Source organism: Ammospiza caudacuta, chromosome 1, assembly GCF_027887145.1.
Source record: "Ammospiza caudacuta isolate bAmmCau1 chromosome 1, bAmmCau1.pri, whole genome shotgun sequence".
Taxonomy (NCBI): Eukaryota; Metazoa; Chordata; class Aves; order Passeriformes; family Passerellidae; genus Ammospiza; species Ammospiza caudacuta.
This window is the reverse complement of record NC_080593.1, coordinates 113,084,695-113,105,295: the sequence shown is the minus strand read 5'-3', so window position 1 is coordinate 113,105,295 and position 20,601 is coordinate 113,084,695. Positions and strand designations below refer to the sequence as shown.

General features: G+C 41.2%; 1 pseudogene; it reads right to left on the bottom strand.

Annotated features, from left to right (window-relative positions):
• LOC131558413 (chloride channel protein D-like) overlaps positions 1 to 20,601 on the bottom strand; it is a 78,028-nt pseudogene that overhangs the window by 23,270 nt on the left and 34,157 nt on the right.

The following is a 20,601-nucleotide window of genomic DNA, read 5'->3' as shown; positions in this document are numbered from 1 at the left end:
ATCAGACACTTTGTAGTGGAAAAGTGTAGTCAGGTTATTAAAACACAACATTAGTTACCTAGAGATACAGATTACACCCTGTTCCCAGTCCAGTAAATATAGGGTTTTGACATTTTTAATCAGAATTTCAAGCAAAAGCACTTCTCCTTCCAGCTGTACAATCAACTTCCATGGGAAAGGCATTTAACCCCTCCAACTTCAGCATTCCCTTTTCTAAAAAATCTATATCCCTCTTATAACTCTTTCACATTAGGAACCATAAATAATTTTCCATAAAAACACTTCGAGCTACAAATTTCTACAAACTTTCATAATTTAAAAAAAATTCTTTTAACTAATCCCCCTGCTTTTTACATACCATTCACATGCAGCACATTTTTACCTCAGTTATGACTTACAGCAAGTCATTCCACTACAAGTAATTCTCCACTACAAGTGCAGAATGTGTTAAAAATAGTGCCCTGGATGCTGGTATTACTTTCTGCTCTTCCGGGAAATAAGTGGCTGTCTCTGCACCTGGCAGTTTATTTATAGTGAAATGTGGTCGATATATGGGATTCTGGGAACCGAATTTCCCATATCCCAATTTCCCATATCCCAGAATTCCTACAATTCTGGGAACAGAATTTTTGTGTGTATGATTTGCTTTCTCTTTCTCCTTCCTTGCTTCTCCCCAGCCCCAAGATTCAGCTTCCTGAGGCTTTTTCTGTCTAACATGGTTTTTGTGTCCCATTCACCTACTGTCAGAACTCCATGTATTGAAATGGCAGCAGCTAATAAAACTATGCTCATCTCTCCATGACTTTTCATAAAACTACTCCATTCTATGTCCTTTTATTTTTGCCTTACTTCTGCTGTCACTCTGTATACGCTCAGTGCACTCACAATTGTGTGAGATAGCATTTACCACCTTGACAAAACTGATATTTCTAAAACAGGTATGTCGTTTCACAAACATGCTGAAATTCATTGAAGTATTTTGTGCCATCTGTTTTTTCTTTTTTCATAAGTAAGTCTTTTCATCATGGCAACCATTATGACAACCTACCAATATTTCTGAGGACATAGCAACCCTCACAGGAACAGAAAAAGTGACATATGAATACCAGAGAATTCTGTTTCAGCTTAAGGTGAACTTGGAAGGAGTCCCTGGTGCCGGAATGAAGATGATATCCTTACCTGCAACTCAGGAACACTGAGGTGTAACTATTACGTCAATGGATGTCTGTATTCCCACATCCAGCAAAGACCCCCAGGGGGATTCCAGCCTGCCTCGAGTCAGACCCACCATTTCTTGAAGGAGTTCAAAGGGTTGTTCAATGACATCTTCATGAGATCAGCCGCACAGCTGGCTTTCTGGCGAGGCTGGCTGCCTTTAAGTGGAAACTGTCAGTATCTGCCAAATAGTGGCCAGACACCAGAACAGACTTTCCAATCAGTGGAATACCCCATTTGATGGCTGGATGTGATTTTCCTCTGAGTGTGTGTGTATGTGCATGCTCCACCTGCGTGCTACCACATCTGAAGGCTGTGGTGATGCCCTTGCAGGGAGCCTGTTGTCCCAGGGGAGCCAACAGGGAGTCAGGCAGTCTCCTCCTCCCTGGGCCAGCAGAAACTGTTTCAGATTTCCCACAGCTGAAAATCACTGTGTGCAGGTTTTACGTAAGGGCCTGCTGGAGCCGGAGCGGCTCCCTTGCTGCCCACCAGTGAGCTGTGAAACACAGGTTATTAGTTCCAGATGCTGCTTCAGCGTCTTTCCTTCTGCAGAAAGTGTGCAGAAGTCACTTCTTTTGGTTTCTCAGGACTCCCCAGAAATAGAAAACACCACCAAAAGTCACTGTGGATTTGTTATCCCTCTCTCAACATCAGGCAGAAAGGCTTGTCCATGAGCCAAAAGGGATCTGTGTTACACTCGCTATGGACCTTACAGCCAATTCACAATGGACCTCACAGCAAGAGCCAGAGCCTCATATTAAGTACCAATCCATTGTCACTGCTTGTCTAATACATGCAGCAGGTGTGCCAGCTCCATGACAGTCCCATTCACACTCTAACAGGAGCCTTGTTTTGGACAGAATAGAGAAGCGCCTTGTGACAGAAACCAGAGGAACATTCAGCTGCTGCAAAATTCCCTACACTTGATCTATGTCTTCATGCCTCCAAACTTTCACCCAGAGGTTTTAAAGAACTGCCTCAAACCTTTCAAACTCCTTATAGGTTTGTTTCTCTCAAAAATCTCTCTACAGAAAAGTCATTTTTCTTATCACTTCTTAATTATAATAGAGGCAAATACTGTATATGCATCTTTTTGCCAATTTATGGTACAACATTCTCTTGTAAATTCAAACCTTTTCTTCTCACTACACTGTGATCATAATCAATATATAACTTTAGTAAAACTCACCATTTACATTCTGCATATTTGGGGGTAAAAAGGAATCCAGCTTTAATTGTTCATGAGAAAAAAATGGGCCAATAGAGAAGCTGAGCCTGCAGTTTTCAGACGTATCAGAAAATATAACTTCTTAAAGCCTGAAAACATTCCAGTGTTAAAACATTTTGGGCCCATGGAAAGGTAATTGTGAAAATATACAGGCCCTGTGTAAACATTAAAGTATTTACGAGGTCCTTCAAGGATTTCAATTCGACGGATTGTTGGCTCGTCTTCACTATCCATGTATTCGTAACTTGTATATCCTTGGTTATGAGCACTGCAGTAACTACCAGTGCACTTCCAAGGCCAGTAGGTCAGCACTGTGCTCAAACTCAGCCTCCAGCCCTTCCAATCAAATCCCTCCAGCCCTTCCAATCCCTGACTTCAGCCAGCTTCACACTTGCTCCTCACCACCACTCTGTGAAAGCCTGCAGCTCCAAACCTGGAGGGCACAGTGCCAGCTCTCATCCTGGACATTTTAGGAAAGGGAATGGCTAAGACTGGGAAAGGTTTATTTTAGATTAGAGGAAGAGTTAGATCTGTTGGTATTTACTCTAGCATGGGAAAGGCAATTTGTTTCATTTGTTCAGAGTCTGCTCTAAAAATAAACAGTAATGCAACTGGAATCTTGTGCTTCTTTTTATGGTTTCACCAATCTAAATAGATAAAATAACTTTGATTCATGTACTCCCTTTAGGTAGTAGCTTCATTAAATAGTCAAAATGAGGTCAGGTGGAAAATCATCTAGAGTTCACAAGAAATCTTGCCTTTACATAAGGCCAATTTCTTAAACAAAAGAATTTTGTTCAAGAAATTGACAATACTTGGCAAAGACAAGGGACACTGAAAGCCACATGAGACATGGAGGCATTGTTTCCCCCTCTGTAACTGAGAATTTTGAAAAATTAATTGGTTTGGCCAAAGCAACGTGAGAAAATGGGGCAGGCCTGAAAACAGAACTCCCTCCATATAGCCTTCCTCTCCCTGTCTCCTTTGAATATTCACATAATACGATTAAACTGTTTGCATGTGACTTTTTTTCCTAATGGGTTTGGACACTGAAATGACTTCATGAAAAATTTGAAGTTTGGGGTGAAATTTAACAGTAGAAAACAGTGTCTCTGTTCTCTGAGGATTAAAGCTGAAAAAGCCCATTAGTTCATCTTTGTAGCTCATTCGGTGTCAGTAAATTTTGGGGTTTTTCCAAAATTCCTATAAAGAGAGAAAATCAGGTCTCCTGAAAACTACAGAGCTAAGTAGCCTTGTTTACCACCACCTGTCAGAAAAGCATGCCTCCACAACATAAATATTTGGGTTAATATACACCAGGAACTCTGCCCAGCTGGAAGTTTGCCTTCCATTCATGTTCAGATTAACCTTCTTCACACAGATTCATGTGCATCAACTCTTCACTTTGTTTTGTTGCTTTTAGGAGCAGTTCTGGGTAACCTGGTGTCTTGGTTTGGAAAGACAGGTGTCTGCTAAGGAAGGCAAGACCCTCTCCTGAAATGGAAAAATGTAAGCCCCCTCCCTCCGAATTGTTATAAATTTGAAATTAAGGGGTGCTCTCAGGCAAAAATATGTAAGCAGGAATAACAGTTCTTTATTAGGGAAGAAAATAAAAAGATAAACAATGCAGTACACTAAAACAACACTGACAGAGTCAGAACACAACCTGACACCCTGTTGGTCAGGGTGTTGGTAGCAGTCCAATTGGAATTGTGGCTGCAGTCCTCTTGGAGTGTCAGGTGGAGCAGGGATCCTGTAGAAAGGTGTAGTCTTCCTCTGAAGATCCAGTGGAAGAGGCAGCTGTTCCTCTAGGAAATCCAGTGGAGAAGCTGCGCTGGTGTTCCAGAACCTCAAGATTATATCCGGATAGGAACACTTGGCCCCTCCCTCTGGGTGGAGCCTCTCACAATGGGATGCTCTAGTTCTGATCAGTCAGGCAGTGACATTCAATAGCCTGTTATCAGCAGATGTCTCCCCAGAGGGAGGAGTGATTGTGGAAGATATAAGGAAAGTTGCCCACTTAACAGAAGACAATTGCCGCACAGACGGCAAATAGAATGCAATTTACTTGGCAATCCAGGACACCTGGAAAGCTGGTGTACAGTGAAGCCAGCTGGCATCAGCCCCTGGCCAGGTTAAGAGGATCATGAGGGGAGACACGCTGGACTGTCCCACAGAGAGCTGCTGTAGGTACAGGAGGGAGCAATGGATCCTTTCACCCATCCCACATGGGCACCACCAACTGCACCACGCTGGAACCAAGGCAAGGCTGCGCTGCTGCTCTGCCGTGCACATAAAGCAGCACCTGGTTCTGCCATAGTATTTTTGTCAGGGGTTCAATTCCACTGTTTATGGCTCATACAGCTGCTTTTTGGGTCATGGGATCACACCAAACTCAAAACCCAGCACAGGAGAATAGGCAAAAGAAAAGGAATAAAAATGGTTCTTTGCCATGTTTTCTTAAACCTGACATAGGCTTAAAGCCCAAACATAATTTTAACGAATCTCACCCACATCTCAACACATTCTCTCCATCTTTTCTGTGGTAGCCAGGATTTTCCCAAGACAAAGCATGGCCTTGTTAGAATAGCTCCCTTTTTCCTTTGTGCAGCCAGAAGAGAATCCAGCTTTCCACACAAACACTCTAGAAAAGATGGGCTCGATGCCCTCTGATGAGAAAACTTTGCCAAGTTCACCACCTAATGATGTCTGTCAGTAAGAAAGCACCAAGCAGTCATAAAACACACATCTTCTCAGAGAGGCAAGACAGGATGCACCACATGTTGCTCCATGTTGGCAAGCTGTCTTTGAGTGAATACTTATGTCAGCAGGATGAGAAAGGAATCTTTTTGTGTAGTAGTTGCTAGTGCAGGCCCAAACCAAAAGCACCCTCCCAAAAGTCTGGTGATTTTCAAAATCTAGGGTATTGTCTAAAAAAAAAATCACTAATTACCCAAATTTTATTACAGGCCAAACCAAGACCTTGGATCCCAAATAACCCTCAGACTTGGGTTGGCTCAAATTCTGGATCCAATGTCTGCAGTGTGGGCTAAGGCAAAACCAGAAGAGAGAAAAAAAATCAGCCTTGCTCCATAGATCTTTAATATAGGGCCACCTCTGATACACTTTAGAAAAATATAATGAGACCACTATAATATATATTCCAGCCAAAATTCTTGGCTCCCAAAACCAGCTTTATATGGTATGCAATACAGAAACACCCAGGAGACACTATAAGAACTTTGACAAGGCTAATATTAAGCTAGAACAAAACAGAACTACTGGCACCAACTCCACTCAGCTCTTAAGTAAACTTGTCCCATTAAAAAGTAGCCTCTAAGATATTTTCTCTCTGAAGTGTATAGTAGCTTATAAAAAGCAGGAAGGGTTGCCAAGTCATAGATGTGTTCAAGTACTCCTTACCCTCATTAAGGAACATTCCCTGGCAGCCAGCAGCTTTGAGTGCTCCAGCGAACCAGATTTTATAACGGGGGTGTTTACAGTGGTGTGCAATGTAGCTGGAAATCATAGTGCACTGTAGCAGCCCTGCACTAGATACAGCTGTGTTTGGAGCCTTATCACCCAGAGCACAGCATAAAACAGGCAGGGTGATCAATGAGATTCCAAAAATATAATGAGTATTAAGAAAACAAATCTTAAGCTTCCCTGCTCCATAGGAAGAAGAGCATCCAGAGATGACAGTGCCTAAATACAAATTAGGCAGTGAAATACCACTGAAGATCCAGGTCTCACTTCCACCAGTTTTGTACAAAACAGTATTTACAGGGATGTCTTGACAGTGTAGATAATGGAGCTTCTCAGTGTACCCACTGACTTGTGCAGCAGTTAGGAGTCACATCCCTTTGTGGAGCTGGACCTTAGTGCTGCCCCCCACCTTGCTCATCTAAGGGCTGTTTTTGCTTCTCCACTCAGTGTGTAACATATTTTCTGCCTAGGGATTTCATCCAGACCTGTAAGAGGAATCAACAAGATGATCAAACACTGAAGGTCTCATCATCCTTAACACCTATGAAGAACTAAGAGAAGATCCACACTTTGACGGTACCAGTGCTGAGTACCTAAAATCACTTGTTCTTTTGAGTCTGTCCCTTTTCCTCTCTGCTACCAACCAGGTGCTGTTTACCAAAGGTTTTTCAGTTTCCATTGAAGAAGGATCCAAATTTATGTGGCATTTAAGCAAGCTGTTAGTTATTTGAATCTTTCACTCTGCATCCACAAATATAATTTATCACCTGTTTATAAATACATGCTAGCTACCAGTTCCTACATAGCTGACCCCTGTTTTGATTTGGGTAATCCAGCAATGCACAGTTTATACATCTTGTGATCTTTCAGAATAATACTGAACAAAGAAGATGCAGAACCTGGCACAAATGTAACCGTGTCACCCACGCTTTCCCAGAGCAGCAACCTTCAACCAAGCCGACACAACCAGAGGAAGAGGACAGTCTCTGCAAAATTACATCTGGGTGGAGGCATTTGAAGATTAAAATACTATTTAAAATGCTACTAAAGTGTAGCAAATAAGTGGAACTTAAAAACAGCAGAGCCTTACATAAACTGTGTGGTCACTGAGAAAAAAGACTAAAGAAGCAAATAGGCAGGCTCCCACAGCATCTTGTTAGCTGCAGGATCAGTCAGGGAGAAAAAAGAAAGAGAAACCTTGATCCACAGGAAAAACACATGGAAAGAAAAGATCATTGCCAGACACCTTTCTGTGGAATTTCTGCTCCAGAACTTCTGTTAAAGTTTCAGGATGCTCAGAAGCAATGAGCAAAGAGAGATAAGGTAACATGTAAAGACACTAATTTTTTTTTACTGTCTTATCCTTATATGTGGATTCCCTATGCTAGATGAAATAATAAGATCTAAGGCTTGGAATTGTTACAAAGACTTAATGGTAGACCTCATAATTTGTTATATTTTTTACTTTAAGAGGCAGACCAGAAATCCCTTAAATCACTATTCAGGGGTTTGGGATGCCCAAGCTACAAGTGAGCTGGAGATCAGACCAAATCCCAGAGGTCTAAGGTGTCTGAATGGTGAAGCATCATTTGTTTGAGAGGATAACAAGGTAACAGAGCATCCAAGTATGCTGGGGAGACCAGGGACATAGAATGATATAGAATGGGTTGGGCTAGAAGAGCCCTTAAAGATCATCTAGTTCCAACCCCATGGCGTGGGCAGGGACACCTTCCACTAGACCAGGTTGCTCCATCCAACCTGGGCTTGGACACTGCCAGAGATGAGGCATTCTCATCATAACAAATATCTTCCTTATCTCCAATCGAAACCTATTATCTTTTAAGTTTAAAACTGTTGACCATTCTCATATCACTACAGGCTCTGATAAAAAGTCTTTCTCCATTTTTCCTATAAGCCCCCTTTAAGCATTAAAAAGCTGCAACAAGGTGTCCCCAGAGCTTTTTTTTCCAGGCTGAACAACCACAAGTCTTTCAGCCTTTCTTCACAGGAGATGTGTACCAGCCATCTGATCATTTTTGTGGACCTTCTCTGGACCTGCTCCAAGAGATCCATGTCCTGAGGGTTCCAGAGCTGGATGCAATGTGCCAGGTGGGGTCTCACAAGGGCAGAGAAACCTGCTGGTCACTTTCCTTTTTACACAGTCCAGGTTACAGTTGGCTTTCTGGGCTGCAATCACACATTGCCAGCTCATATCTGATTTTTTGTCAACCAGTATCCTCGAGTCTGCAGGGCTGCTCTCAGTCCATTCATTACTTTGTCTGTACTGTTGCCAGAGATTGCCCCAGCACAGGTGCAGGACGTCATTGAACTTCATGAGCTCCACAGTGGCCCACTGCTCAGGCCTGCCAAGGCCCCTGTGGATGACATCTTTTCCCTCAAGGAGATGAACAGCATTACTCACCTTTTCATCATCCACAAACTTGCTGAGGTTACAGTCCCACTGTCTATGGCAGTTCCTGGGGTCTGCCTTTTTAACCTTCTTAAAAACGGGTATGAAGTTTCCCTTTTTCTAGTCACTGAAGACTTCACCTGGCTGTCATGACTTTTTTAATATGATGGAGAGCAGCTTAGCAACTACATCTGCTATTTGAGATATATATCAGCCTACTCAGACTATGTCTAAGAGGATTTAGGCTAAAACTTGGCAGTCTATAAAGTGTCTAGCTATAAAATCCTTACCAAGTTGTGATGCTATGTATTTTGCTTTAGAGTATTGGTATAGTCTGTGATCAGGTTGTCCAGAAACCTTCTTTAATGTGCTTGGAGAGGAAAAAAAAGAAGGAGTGGGAGTAAAATGAAATTTTATATATATATAAATGTATATATATATGTCCTTCAAGTGAATAGGACCTCATTCTGAACCAGGAAAGCAGTTATAATTCTTTCCATGGGCTTGTCATCTAATTGGAATACCATGGGAAACTTTATGGCTTCTTCCCCTCTGTTTTATCTGCCGTGGTACATATAGAAGTCATCCATAATGTCACAGATTGTTTTTATTTCCTCCTACTGCATTGCTGGCAATTTTTCCTCTCATGATAAACACAGTTAGATTATACCCAGCATTCAATGTGCTTGTTAAAACCTTTCAGACATGGCTACATTTGGAAGAAAATGTGAACAGAGTGAGTCGCCAACATTTTATTTTTCTAGAGGGTCATTTGAAGCTAAAAGATTGCCCAGTAGACCTCAGTACTGGGAGAAAACTGAAGCGTCCTGCAAATAGCTTTGGCTGTGGATATATACCTAATTAATTCCTAGAGAACCTCTCAAAGAATCAGTATTTCTGCTAATTATTTTATAGAAGAGAGTAGTACAGAGTTGTCATTAGCTAGGATAAATACAGACCCAGCACCTACACTTAGGAGAGGAAACAGTACTTATTACCTGGCATCAATGCCATGAAAAAATGAAGATTAGGATACTGGTTCATACACTGAAAGATACACAGGACTTAATGGATTTATGTAGATTAAAAAGAAATATAGGATGCAACTTTTTTTCCAAGCTATTAATTTAGTCTTTAGTTAATGTAAGCACTTCCAAAAAACAATTCTTCTTACCTCCCTTTAATTGCTGTCCTTGGATGGCAGGAATCACCACCTGAAAGTGTACATTTTATGGTACCCAACATACAAGAAGCCCAGACCAGTTACCCAGAAGTCAAACCACACTCCACCATACTCTGCCGTTGTTCCTCTGGTCTACAGCTTTTGCTCACAAGAAACTGTGACAATGGTCTGTGAAAACCTCCTCTGGATTCTCAGTTGGACCCTTAATAAACAGCATCCAGCTGGGCACTATGGAGCACTTACTGCTCTCAGGACTCCAGGGGCTGTGGTAATTCAAAACCTACCACAAGCCTGAGGAGAAAAGGAGTCTTTCATTTCTTTGTACAGCACATCACACCATGGGGGCCTTGTTCAGGACCAGGGTCTCCATTTTCCCCTTTTTCTCTCTAAGCTCCAGGTCTCAGAGAAGCCACACAGCCTCCGTGTAAAACATGACACAGAAAAATTGCAGATCAGCAACATGAGAGACCTCACCATTTTCTCCTGTCGTGAACAAAAGGTTCCACATCCAAGTAGGGAATGCATTTCAGCTTCCTGAGGGAACCTACAGGGACATGTTGAGCACCAACCATCTTGGCCAGCATGACAGCCAGCACTACCAGTGAGGAGGACTGGATCATTTGTGAGCTCTACCTAAGGAAAAAATAGAACAAAGGACTTTGCAATTTTTTTCATATACCTAGAGATGAAGGCAATGGTTACCTACTTCTTTCACAAGGGAATGGAAAGCAACTCAGTCCACTGAAAGGGGAAGGTTGCTCCCCTCCTTTCCCAGGTATAGGTTATCAATCAACACTTCCACCAGAGAATCTTGGCTGATGCAGTGACAGCTCCCCCTCCCACCCCTGTCAGCTTGAAGCATGACTCTTACATTAAAATTCACATCTGATTCCCATATTTCAGGTGGCTTGTGATAATTCAGATGTAGGAGAGGATAGTAAGTAGAGATGAAGTAGCCAGATTGCTTAAAATAGCTTGACATTGTGACAAATATTTTAAAAAGCAAACAAATTCAAATATTTTTTCTTTCTTGCTGAGCTCAGGAGATATAAACTTGTTTTCCCTTACTCCTGCTTCCTGACAGAACAAGCTCCTTGTACAAATGTTGTCTTGAAGGATGCCAGGAAAGGGATGGAGCAGCTTCCAACTCAGGAGATCAAGCAGCAGGAACATCAGTTACCACACAGAGCAATGTTGGGCAGTGCAAGGCACGGTGCAGGCATCCATGTCCCCACAATCACAAACCTGTGAGTTGGCATGAAGTTCTGCTTGTGGAAAATCATGTGCACAAATTATGGTATCTCACCCCAAACACCTCTTCTAAGTGTACTTGTCCTTTTTCCCTATGTAGTGTCTGTATGTTCAGATGAGTGGTGAGGTCTGAAATATATTTTTATACTTTATTTCCCTTGAGCTGTTTTGCCTCCATGGTTTCATACAACCACTATAACCAAGCACAAAGGTAGACCAGGTTCACCTGACCTGCTACTGCAAATGTCCAACAGCTGTGGGGGAAGCACACCAGTACAACTGCCTTTGAATAAAGGATTCAGAGTGAATCCTCCTACACAAAATAGAGAGTAATGTGACTGTAATTAATGTTGTTTAGACCCATAATGAAGTGGGTCTCACACTCAAACTAAAGTCAAATATTTTTCATGGTGAAAACCACTGCACAGAAATATTGTCCTTATGATACCTTACTAAGGCTTTTCAGTAACAATTGCCATCTCCTTTCACATCCCACTATTTCCTCTATCATTGCATCCCATTAAATAGGTATATTTATTAGCAATTACCCTGGGACTAAATATGCAACCTTTCCTCATAAGACTAAGAGGCTTTTGCCCAGGAACTTTTCTCCAATTCAGACAAAGTGAATTACAGCACATGGCCATTTAATAGACCTCATCAGTCAGAGATTGTTAAGCACTTCAAATATCTACATTCAAAGAATGCCAATAAACACATTTCTGCATGATAAGCTGTAGGAAATTTATCCAGACTTAAATTTTTACCCTCCTTCTGTCTCTGTTCTGGGTTTGAAAAGATAACATTCGGGATGATTTACAGCATGTCCCAACAAAGGACTCCTATAGCATGGTCAGCCATGTACAACGCAGTCATGCAACTGTCCTTTCTGCTTGGACATAGCCAGAGATTTCCAATAACACCACAGCATTCTTTGAATTTCTCTTTAAACCTAGCTTTCAACTGTTTTATTTAAAAACAGGAACATGTCAGTTGAAAGGAAAACAGCAACTGTGGGATTTTGAGAATTGCTTCATCATATCTGCTGCAACTCATTCACACAAATGGGATATCCTTATTGTGGATTCCTTTCAAGGTTTTTTTTAAGTATCATGCTACAGGAAACTCTTCTGGAATAAAACCAACAGTAAAAATTACTATAAAAAGCTATAAAAGCACTCTGAAACTCTAAATATAAAAATTCTTGAAACTTAAACTCTGAAAAATACTTTCAAGTAATTGTTTTAACCTATACAGAATATCTTCAGAACATCAAGAACCAGAGCCTGGCTCACCAGCCACGTCTTCCTGGTTTTCATCCCACTTTGTGCCTTCCTCCTACCCTTCTATCCTCTAGCAGGAACAGTCAAGCTGACCTGGCCCAGACCTCCTCCTTTACTGTCGGAAACATTCAGCAGCATTTTCCATCTGCGATTGAGAAACCCTGAGGCTTGTGCTGGTTTTCCCCAGCCCTGCAGCCTTCCTGAGTGCTGGGATCTGGAGGGAGGATGGCTCCTCTCTACAACAGCACCCTGAGTGCTCGGAGCAAGTGCCTCTGCATTCAGCGTTGGACTTCACTTCCTCCAAGGGTTAACGCCTGTCGAGCAGAAATGCTGTTTATCTTTGGCAAGCTAGGATGGCTGAGGTCATTTCTGAAAAGACATGTTAAAAGCATTTTGAGCAATATCTTTTGTACGTAAGTAAATTTAAACTTTGGCTGCAATAGTGCTGGTGGAGTTGTTCAGAACTCTCACTATAGATGGAAGTTGGAGAGGCAATTTCTGTGATGCAAAATTTTCTTGGATATAGGCAATACTGGAGCAAAAACATAAAGAAAACCTGCAGATTACTTAGAAATCAATGATATATTTGAAGCATAAGCATAAAAAACAGATAAAATAATTTATAAAATTTCAAGAAAACTTTGCATGAAAATTTAACCCATTATGTGATCTTAAGATAAAGTTATACAGTAATTATAGATCAACTTATTTATTAATCCCAGCCTAAAGCAAAGTTTTATCTAAAAATTGACTTGATTTCACATCCTAATACTTAGAGACCTAAAGAAAGCCATTAATTGGAGTTCAAATAAATTCTGGGAAAAGGAATTGCCACAAGGAAAGATTCACACACGAAAGATGCAGTCATTCATATAACAAAAAGTATGGTGTCTTGGTGCTGATGAAGGAGGAAGAAATCAAAACCTGCAGCTAAAAGTGTCTACTAATGACAAGGATGATGGCAATTCAGCACCAAAGTTCTCCTTAGAGTATCTTAACAAAAATCACAAGCACAGAAGTTAGCCCAAGAACTGTGATAAATTCAAGTCATCTCATATAAGCACATGGACAGGCACGAATCTTCATGCACACAATATCTGTGCTCTCCATAAGGCTTTATTGGTATTCCCTGTTTAGAGAAGGGCCATCTGCTCCCTGCTGAGAGAGACAAAGTGCAGAGCCTCGGGATTCGGCTGCATGAGGAAGTTCATGCTCAGTGAGCTTGGGTGTGAATTTACTGCATATTAGCTACTCAGCACTGACTGCCCATTTGGGTACCCTTGGTGCTTGGGAAGTGAAAAATAGCATATTTCACCTTCAAAAGGGAGCCTGCCTCGCTCAAACAAAAGCACTCTTGAAACTAACCTGCACAAAAGCACTCTTAGTAGGTACTAGAACCATCCACCCAAGGGAATTAGTGCCAAGTAACTAGCAGGCTGTAAATCCACTCTGGAGCTCCCTGCATGCTAATTCTCCCAGCAGACAGACCCTTGTGAGCCCAGAGCAGCAGCCAAGCAAGCCCAGCCCCAGCCCAGCACCATCGGGAGCCCATGAGGTCCAGGGCTGGAAGCTTATACACACCCTGTCCTTTAAAAATACCTATATGTACAAACCAGCTCCTAAAGATTCTCTGAAAGGAACAAGTTATACAGATTATTACAGAGGGAGAGAGAAAATGTAGGTGACAAAAGCAGAGAAAGGAGGGAGGGGAGTTGGGGGCAGTCACAAAACGCTACACCTACAACTCTTCAGCCATAATGCGGAATGTTTCATTTATCAATATTCATTCCAAGACTGCATTCTAGGGGCTGCTCTTTAGGATGCAATTCACTCTCTGTGCATATCGCCAGATTAGGTTTTTTTTTTGGTTCCTTTTGATCCTATGGGTGAGACAGGCTGTGCCAAAAATGTCTTTGCCTAGGGCACCCGTCTGTGCAGAGCCAGCAGCTCTAATAGGCACTGGAAGCACTCGGCGCTCACACTTCATACATCAGCAGCCTAGTAAATTGTACTTTTTTTTTTTCAATAATCTCTCTATATACAAAATCCTGAAAAATGTCATTTGCACACAAAGACACCACAATTAATTTATCAGCACAGTTATTCAAACCTCTTTAGACATCATCTTTGTCACCAGAGGAGCTTTTCAACAAACCCAATGGTCTTTAGTTTCTCAGGCCTCCACATCATTATAATCTATTAGGCACCTTCGTGTTAGCTCTGTTTTATTATGTAACACATAATTATGCATTTCATTAACAGCATCACCAGGCACAGTACATCAAAGAGAGAAAAGCAGCTGCCCAGGAAATTCAAAAAGATGCAGTTTACTTAAAGCTCACTGTTAAAAACCTCCCCCAGTTTCAGTTAAATCGTGACTAACATGTTTCAAAGATTTTACTCTGGCTCAGAGAGCAGAGTCCAAACAACCTCATTAGACGCAAGGCTGCTGACACAGTGAATATTCCCTGAACCCTTGATATTTCCAATAATATAAAAAGAAAAAATTATCAGCAAGCTACATAGTGCGAATCAATTTTCTTCTACTGAAAACCACTTAGCCAGAGATCTCTTTTGCTACTTGCAGCTTACAAGGACAAATGCAGAAATGAGGGCCCATCAAAAAGAGAAAAAAATATATATTTCTTTTGTATTTTAATTAATTTTTCAATATTTGTTCAAATAGAAGAGCTATCTGGCCATCTGAACCAAGAAAAGGCAAAATCTTCTTCAGATTTATAAAAATCATCATCCTTGGAAGAAGCAAACAAAACAGAAGAAATAATTTTGTCATTTTTCATAAGGTTACACTAAACCAAAAGGCTTGGAATTAAGAAAACATTTAGGAAAAAAACCTAAGCAGCTGCAGGACAAAGGTACAAGACAGTACATATGGGAGCAAATTTCAAAAGGGGGTGGATGGGAAGGGACTTGAAGTCTCGGTACTATCAGCCAAACCAAATAGTTTTGGAGTTGAGGCTGCAGCTGGCACAATACACTACCTCTGGGCATGGTTTGCCAGTCTTCTCTCAGATTTTGTGGAAGAGTACACACTCCCCCTGGAAAGCACCTTTCAGTTCTCACGTGTACAACCAGAACTTCCCTCCTTGGAAATTTTTGCTCCTATTTTTAAAAGACACCAAGAAAAATTGTTCACGGTCAAGAGAACATTTCCAGAGGGTGGAGGGCTTGTAGCCAGCAGAAAACTTTTGATCATTCTTCTCTTGGAGCAAATACAAGCAAGGCTGCAAGCTAATAATTTGATGTAAAAAATGGAAGGAGACTACAATTCCCTAGTCACAGAAGTAAAAGAGTTGCTCATGAAGCTTTCTTGAGAATAGGAGTTTATGGAAGTAACATCAAATAGGACTAAGTTACTTGTATTTTCACAACCATTTCATAGACAATGTAGATCTGCATTTCAATTTCTTTAATCTTGGTCTTATCATCTGCTGGCCCTCAGCAACCTGTGTGTTGGAACACTTGAGTCACTTTAATTGCCACTTAATAATGTCCTGACAAACCATGAATTAAAATGCTGTTATCATGATCCACTATTTCCATCTGGGATTATGCCAAAAGAGGCACCTTCTTCACATATCGATACAACTGAATACTCCCTTCCTGAACTTGAATTAATCTCTCTCTTTAAAACAAAGTGAAAAATATTCCTTTCCTGTGCACTTCACCTTTTAAGAAATCCTTTATAGTCTTAGGGACTACATTCATTAACTCAATTTGCTTTACTGTCTCCTTATCACTCACCACCATCACCGCTAAAAATTTTTGGAAAAGTGGGATGCTGCATTACAGTAAACATAAATCTCCTGAAAAGTCACGATTGTCATGCTAGCCCTGAAAAGTTATGCACTGAAGTTCCCTCACCCTGCTGAAAACGATTATTTCTTGCAGCCTGAGGCACACCAAGCTGTGCATCACACTCTACAAAGGGCGGCACACCCAGCGTAGGTTCACTGCGAGGACGTCCTGCCAAACCCCAGTGCCAGGAGGATTGCACAATTAGTGGGATTCTTCCTCTTCCAGAACTCAACACCATTAACTATTCCAAGCCATTACAAGGAGTAGGCAGCCTCTCGTACCCTAGAGCTTAACTGCTGCCAAGACAGAGCACGAAAAAATATCTCAGTGCAAGGCACATACTTTTTAAGTAAAGTAGTTCTAATTAATCACACTGGCGCACTACTTAATTTAATTTGTAGTGTTAAGTAAGGTCTCATGCCAGTTTTCTCTGATGTGAATTTAAGTATTTTTGTAGTTTTTCTGAAGCCAACCAGCATTTTGTTGACGATTTCGTTGGTAGAAGAGAGATTTTTTTTTTCTAAGACCTAGAAGCAGGACATTGCAAAAGAGAACATAGAAATAGTCAGTACAGCTAAGTAATCCCTGGAAACATATCAAAATCCTTTGAGTCTCAGTCATTGGGAACTTGATGGAAAATGCTATGCAAATGTTTGATTTCTTGTTTCAGTCCCTCAAGGCCTATAAATACACCTGTTTTGACAGGTTGCAGCAATGGATGCAAGTGATACCAGAAACAGTATTGGTGATAGCAGTGACTTGCCAAGATCCCCTGGAAAGACATCTATCAGTGCTTTTTTCTGTAAGCTGGCTCTTCAACCTATGTACACAGCAGACAAGAAACCCAGAAAGGAGGTTTCAAAGCAGTCTAAATCTGTGTCAGAAAGGTAACACTGGTGTGTGTTGTGTCAAGTGAACTTTCTATTAATAAAAAGAGCAGCATTGTGTATGTGTGTTGCTGAATATGGCCAAACATTCAGCAGGCTCACATATTAAATCATTTCAAAAAAACAAGCTCTGTACTGTATAATAACCCAACTAAGCAACCTGGTACTTTTTTAACTCACAGTATTGCAGAATGCTTTTAATTATGATTCATGAGCATTTTTTAAAATAAAGTAGACAACTGCAGTGAATCTCTGTCGAATTTAAGTGAAAGCTAAAACCAACATCTTCAGAATGCCAGAATTCTGAATGTTCCCAGCTCCTGAGGTGTAGAGAAGGCCAGCGAAGAAAGACACACTTGACTACAGACAACTGCAGACTACACAAGGTTTTTACCAAGGCTTTTTTGATAAACTCTGCACACCCCAGACTGAGAAACTCATTTCAACTTTAACTTCAGTGGGAGATTAGACCTTAAATAACAGAAAACTTACAAAATCCTTCTGTTGTCTAAAATGAGCCTAGATATTCATTCACTGCCAGTTTCTTAAAGAACTGCATTACAAAATCTGAGGTCCTGAAACCATTCCCCATCCCCTTCTCTGTGAGAATAGTTTCACTTATTTCATTTTCCAGAGAAGCTACTGCCAAAAAACACACAGTGCTCTTCCCCTAGTTGGAGTAAATTCAACAGAAAATAGTAGGACCTAGTGTATTGAACACTAGGTGTTTGCTGATTACACCTGGTTACTCCAATTATTTTGGGATTATTTTGAACAAGACTAAAGCCTGTACCACACTATTCTGCATCTCTTCTTCTTTGTAAAAAGGTTGCAATCTGAAAAAATGTAAAACATACCATTTGAACACACTGGGCTCCTCACAACAGGCAGTGGAAGGAGAGCAAATGCTTACCCTGTTAGGAATATCTGCAGGCTTGAAGATTTTGAAAAATTGTTTTACTAGGGTTTAATCTCTTCATTAGAAAAACTATCAGGCAGCTCAGTAACAGAAAGTTAGGCCCTGTCAAAACAACAACTGTGAACCATCTCAGGTGTAATCAAAAAATGGTAAGTGATCCCTAAACTGTTTAAGTGTGATGGACTGATGCATTAAACAGCCTAGCACTGGGAAGAACCTGCCAAATTATTTTCCAAATAATTATGCGCTTCCTCTGCCTTCTTTAAGGAAACACGATGTGAAAAATCTTGAATACTACTCATTTGTCCCAGCTTCTGCAAAAGATTTTCCTTTCCCCACCAAAATCAGACGGAAAAGCAGCCTTGTGGCATTCTTTCCTGAGGAGTTAAAATGAAGACTGTGGCCATGGAGAGAATCCAAAACTAAATTCACTATTGAGTAATCCTGCTGGAGTAACAGCATTTAAGGCATCTATTTTTGAACTATTTTTAAGCAACTAAGGAGGAGACAGTTTGAACTTGCCTGTGGGGTGGGCACATATGCCTTCCTGCCCCTTCGGTGAGGACTCTGTAGCACATGCCATGTTAGCCAGCACTGCAGAAAAATGCTCCCTGATCCAGAGCATGCACATGTGTACTCATTCTAAAATGAGGGTCAAAATCTTCTCTCATCTGCCCCTGTGTAGCACAACATGACCTGTCATGAGCCTCTACTGCATTCTCACACAGCAATGCCTCCCCTGACAGAGAATGTGCTCCCTCTCATTTTCTCTCCATGTCTGCTCCAGGAACACAATGTCCCTTTCACGCCCTTCCATCCTGAGCAAGTCACAGGAAGGCACAATCAGAAATCTCCCAAGGTCTGTGCTGCCAAAGTGTGCTGTGAGGATGCAGTCGTTTGTTACAGCCAGTTCTCCCTTGTCTTCATCTCTTGCCTCCTGAGTATTGCATATATACTCTGCTAAACAAGTGGGAGAAAGGGAAAAATATGACTCAAGCCTTCCAAATAAATTATCTTTTCTTTAAACAAGGGTCAGACTGAGGAACAGGGTGAAATGGGAGCAGTATAACTAGAGTGACCTGATGTCAACCATTTGCTACATGATTTGAAGCACCAGACAACACAACTCAAATTATCTCCACAGTCTGTGCAACTTTGTCCTTTCTGAAATCAGGCACTGCTGTGCACATGTTGCACCAGGGACTGCAGATACCACCTGCTGCTGCACAATTCACCAGTGGATAACAATCTGGTTGGCCACTGCCAGTTTGGGTGTTAGTGGGGTTTTGTTTTAGAGATATAAGAAAACAGCTCAGGTTTGGCTCTGCAAGCTCTGCTCTGCCACATCCATCAGGCACTCAAGAGTTTTTCCACCATCACTCTTTGGTATTTCACAATGAGAGAAGAGCTGTCATTAGGACAGGTCCCACTGGACACCATTTATGCTCCTCTTTTCCTCAGTGCTTCTACTTTTCCACGTGCCTCCACAGCTTCCCCTCGATGCCCGTCTCCATTCACTCTTGTTCCTGACAGCAGTGCACCTTTCCCCCACGTTCACTGCCACCACCATGTGTGTCCCGAACCCAGCCTTATTCCTCTTCCAAAAACACAGAGGACATGTGGAAACAAAACATGTTGCTGTGCCCAAGTGAGGACCAGGGTCCTTCCTTAGGGATTTGCCTCTCTCAGGACCTACAGCAGGAGCCTCCATCCCACCGACACACCGTGTCCAGCCCAGCAGCTGCTGTGTTCTGTAACCACCTGCTCCTGTTTCAGCAGGGCCCAATAATCTAATGGGGATCTCTGGCCCCAAGCCCCCATTCATCAGAGCACCCACTTACATGGGGAGTTTCATTCAAAATTATTATGAACCCCACAGGCCAAGGAAAAAAAAATCCCTAAAAATGTTTATTATGGTAGCTTTTGTCCCAGAGAAAAACATTTTTCTCAAAATTTGCAAAAAAAAAAACACTCTTGGCAGCATTATGAAGGTTTAAAAGTTAAAAATATAGCAAAATTTAATGGTTTCAGAGGCTTTTCATGTCAGTGTAACTGGGAAATATCTTTAATATGGAAACAAATTAAATTTGGCAAAGAATTAGCACTTAAGACATCCCAATTGCATTTTGTAATTCAAAAGAACTGAAAACAGATAAGATACTGTGAATTAAAAATAAATTCTGCATGTTAAATTCTTGTGAGCTTTCATTAAGGTTTTTGTTACATGTCCCAAATGTACCATTGCATGTTATAATACACTTCAACCCTTTATTTATAAAATACTTTTAAAGCTACTGATAGCTAGAGCCAGAAAAATGACTATATAAAAATGTTATCTTCTCAAATTACAACTTCATTTCCAATGTGTGTATTTAAAAGAGAGATGCAATCTCAATTTCAATATTTCAGATGCACAACAGAACTTTCAGTGCCAATCGAGTCCATGTACAATTCAGTCATGTCTGTTTATTTTACTGATAAAACCTGGTACCAAAGCTGACACAGCTATATTAGAGATAAAGCTGGACTCTCTTCTAGTCTGGGAATTACCTGCAGGCTAACCAACTGTCCCATAGGTGCAGTTCTTCTATACAGATGATGAATGAAGGATTCAGAGGGGACTTGTTCTGACCTTCTTGGGCTGGGTTCACAAGGCTACCATCCAGAAAGAAAAAAAGAGCTCATTTCATTTTCCCTACAAGCATACATCTTTTATCAAATGTTCCAGTGACCTGACAAATTGTTTATCATCCCTACAGAGCAGTATTTTTCAGGTTGGAACCCAAGAAGCTTTCATTTGGAATGCTATATTGTCATCTCTTGAGAATTTTAAAATTGGATTTGGCTTGTCCTCTCAGATTAAACTACATCTCCCACAATGCACCATGTATTGGGCCTCCTTGAATATACCGAGAAAGTT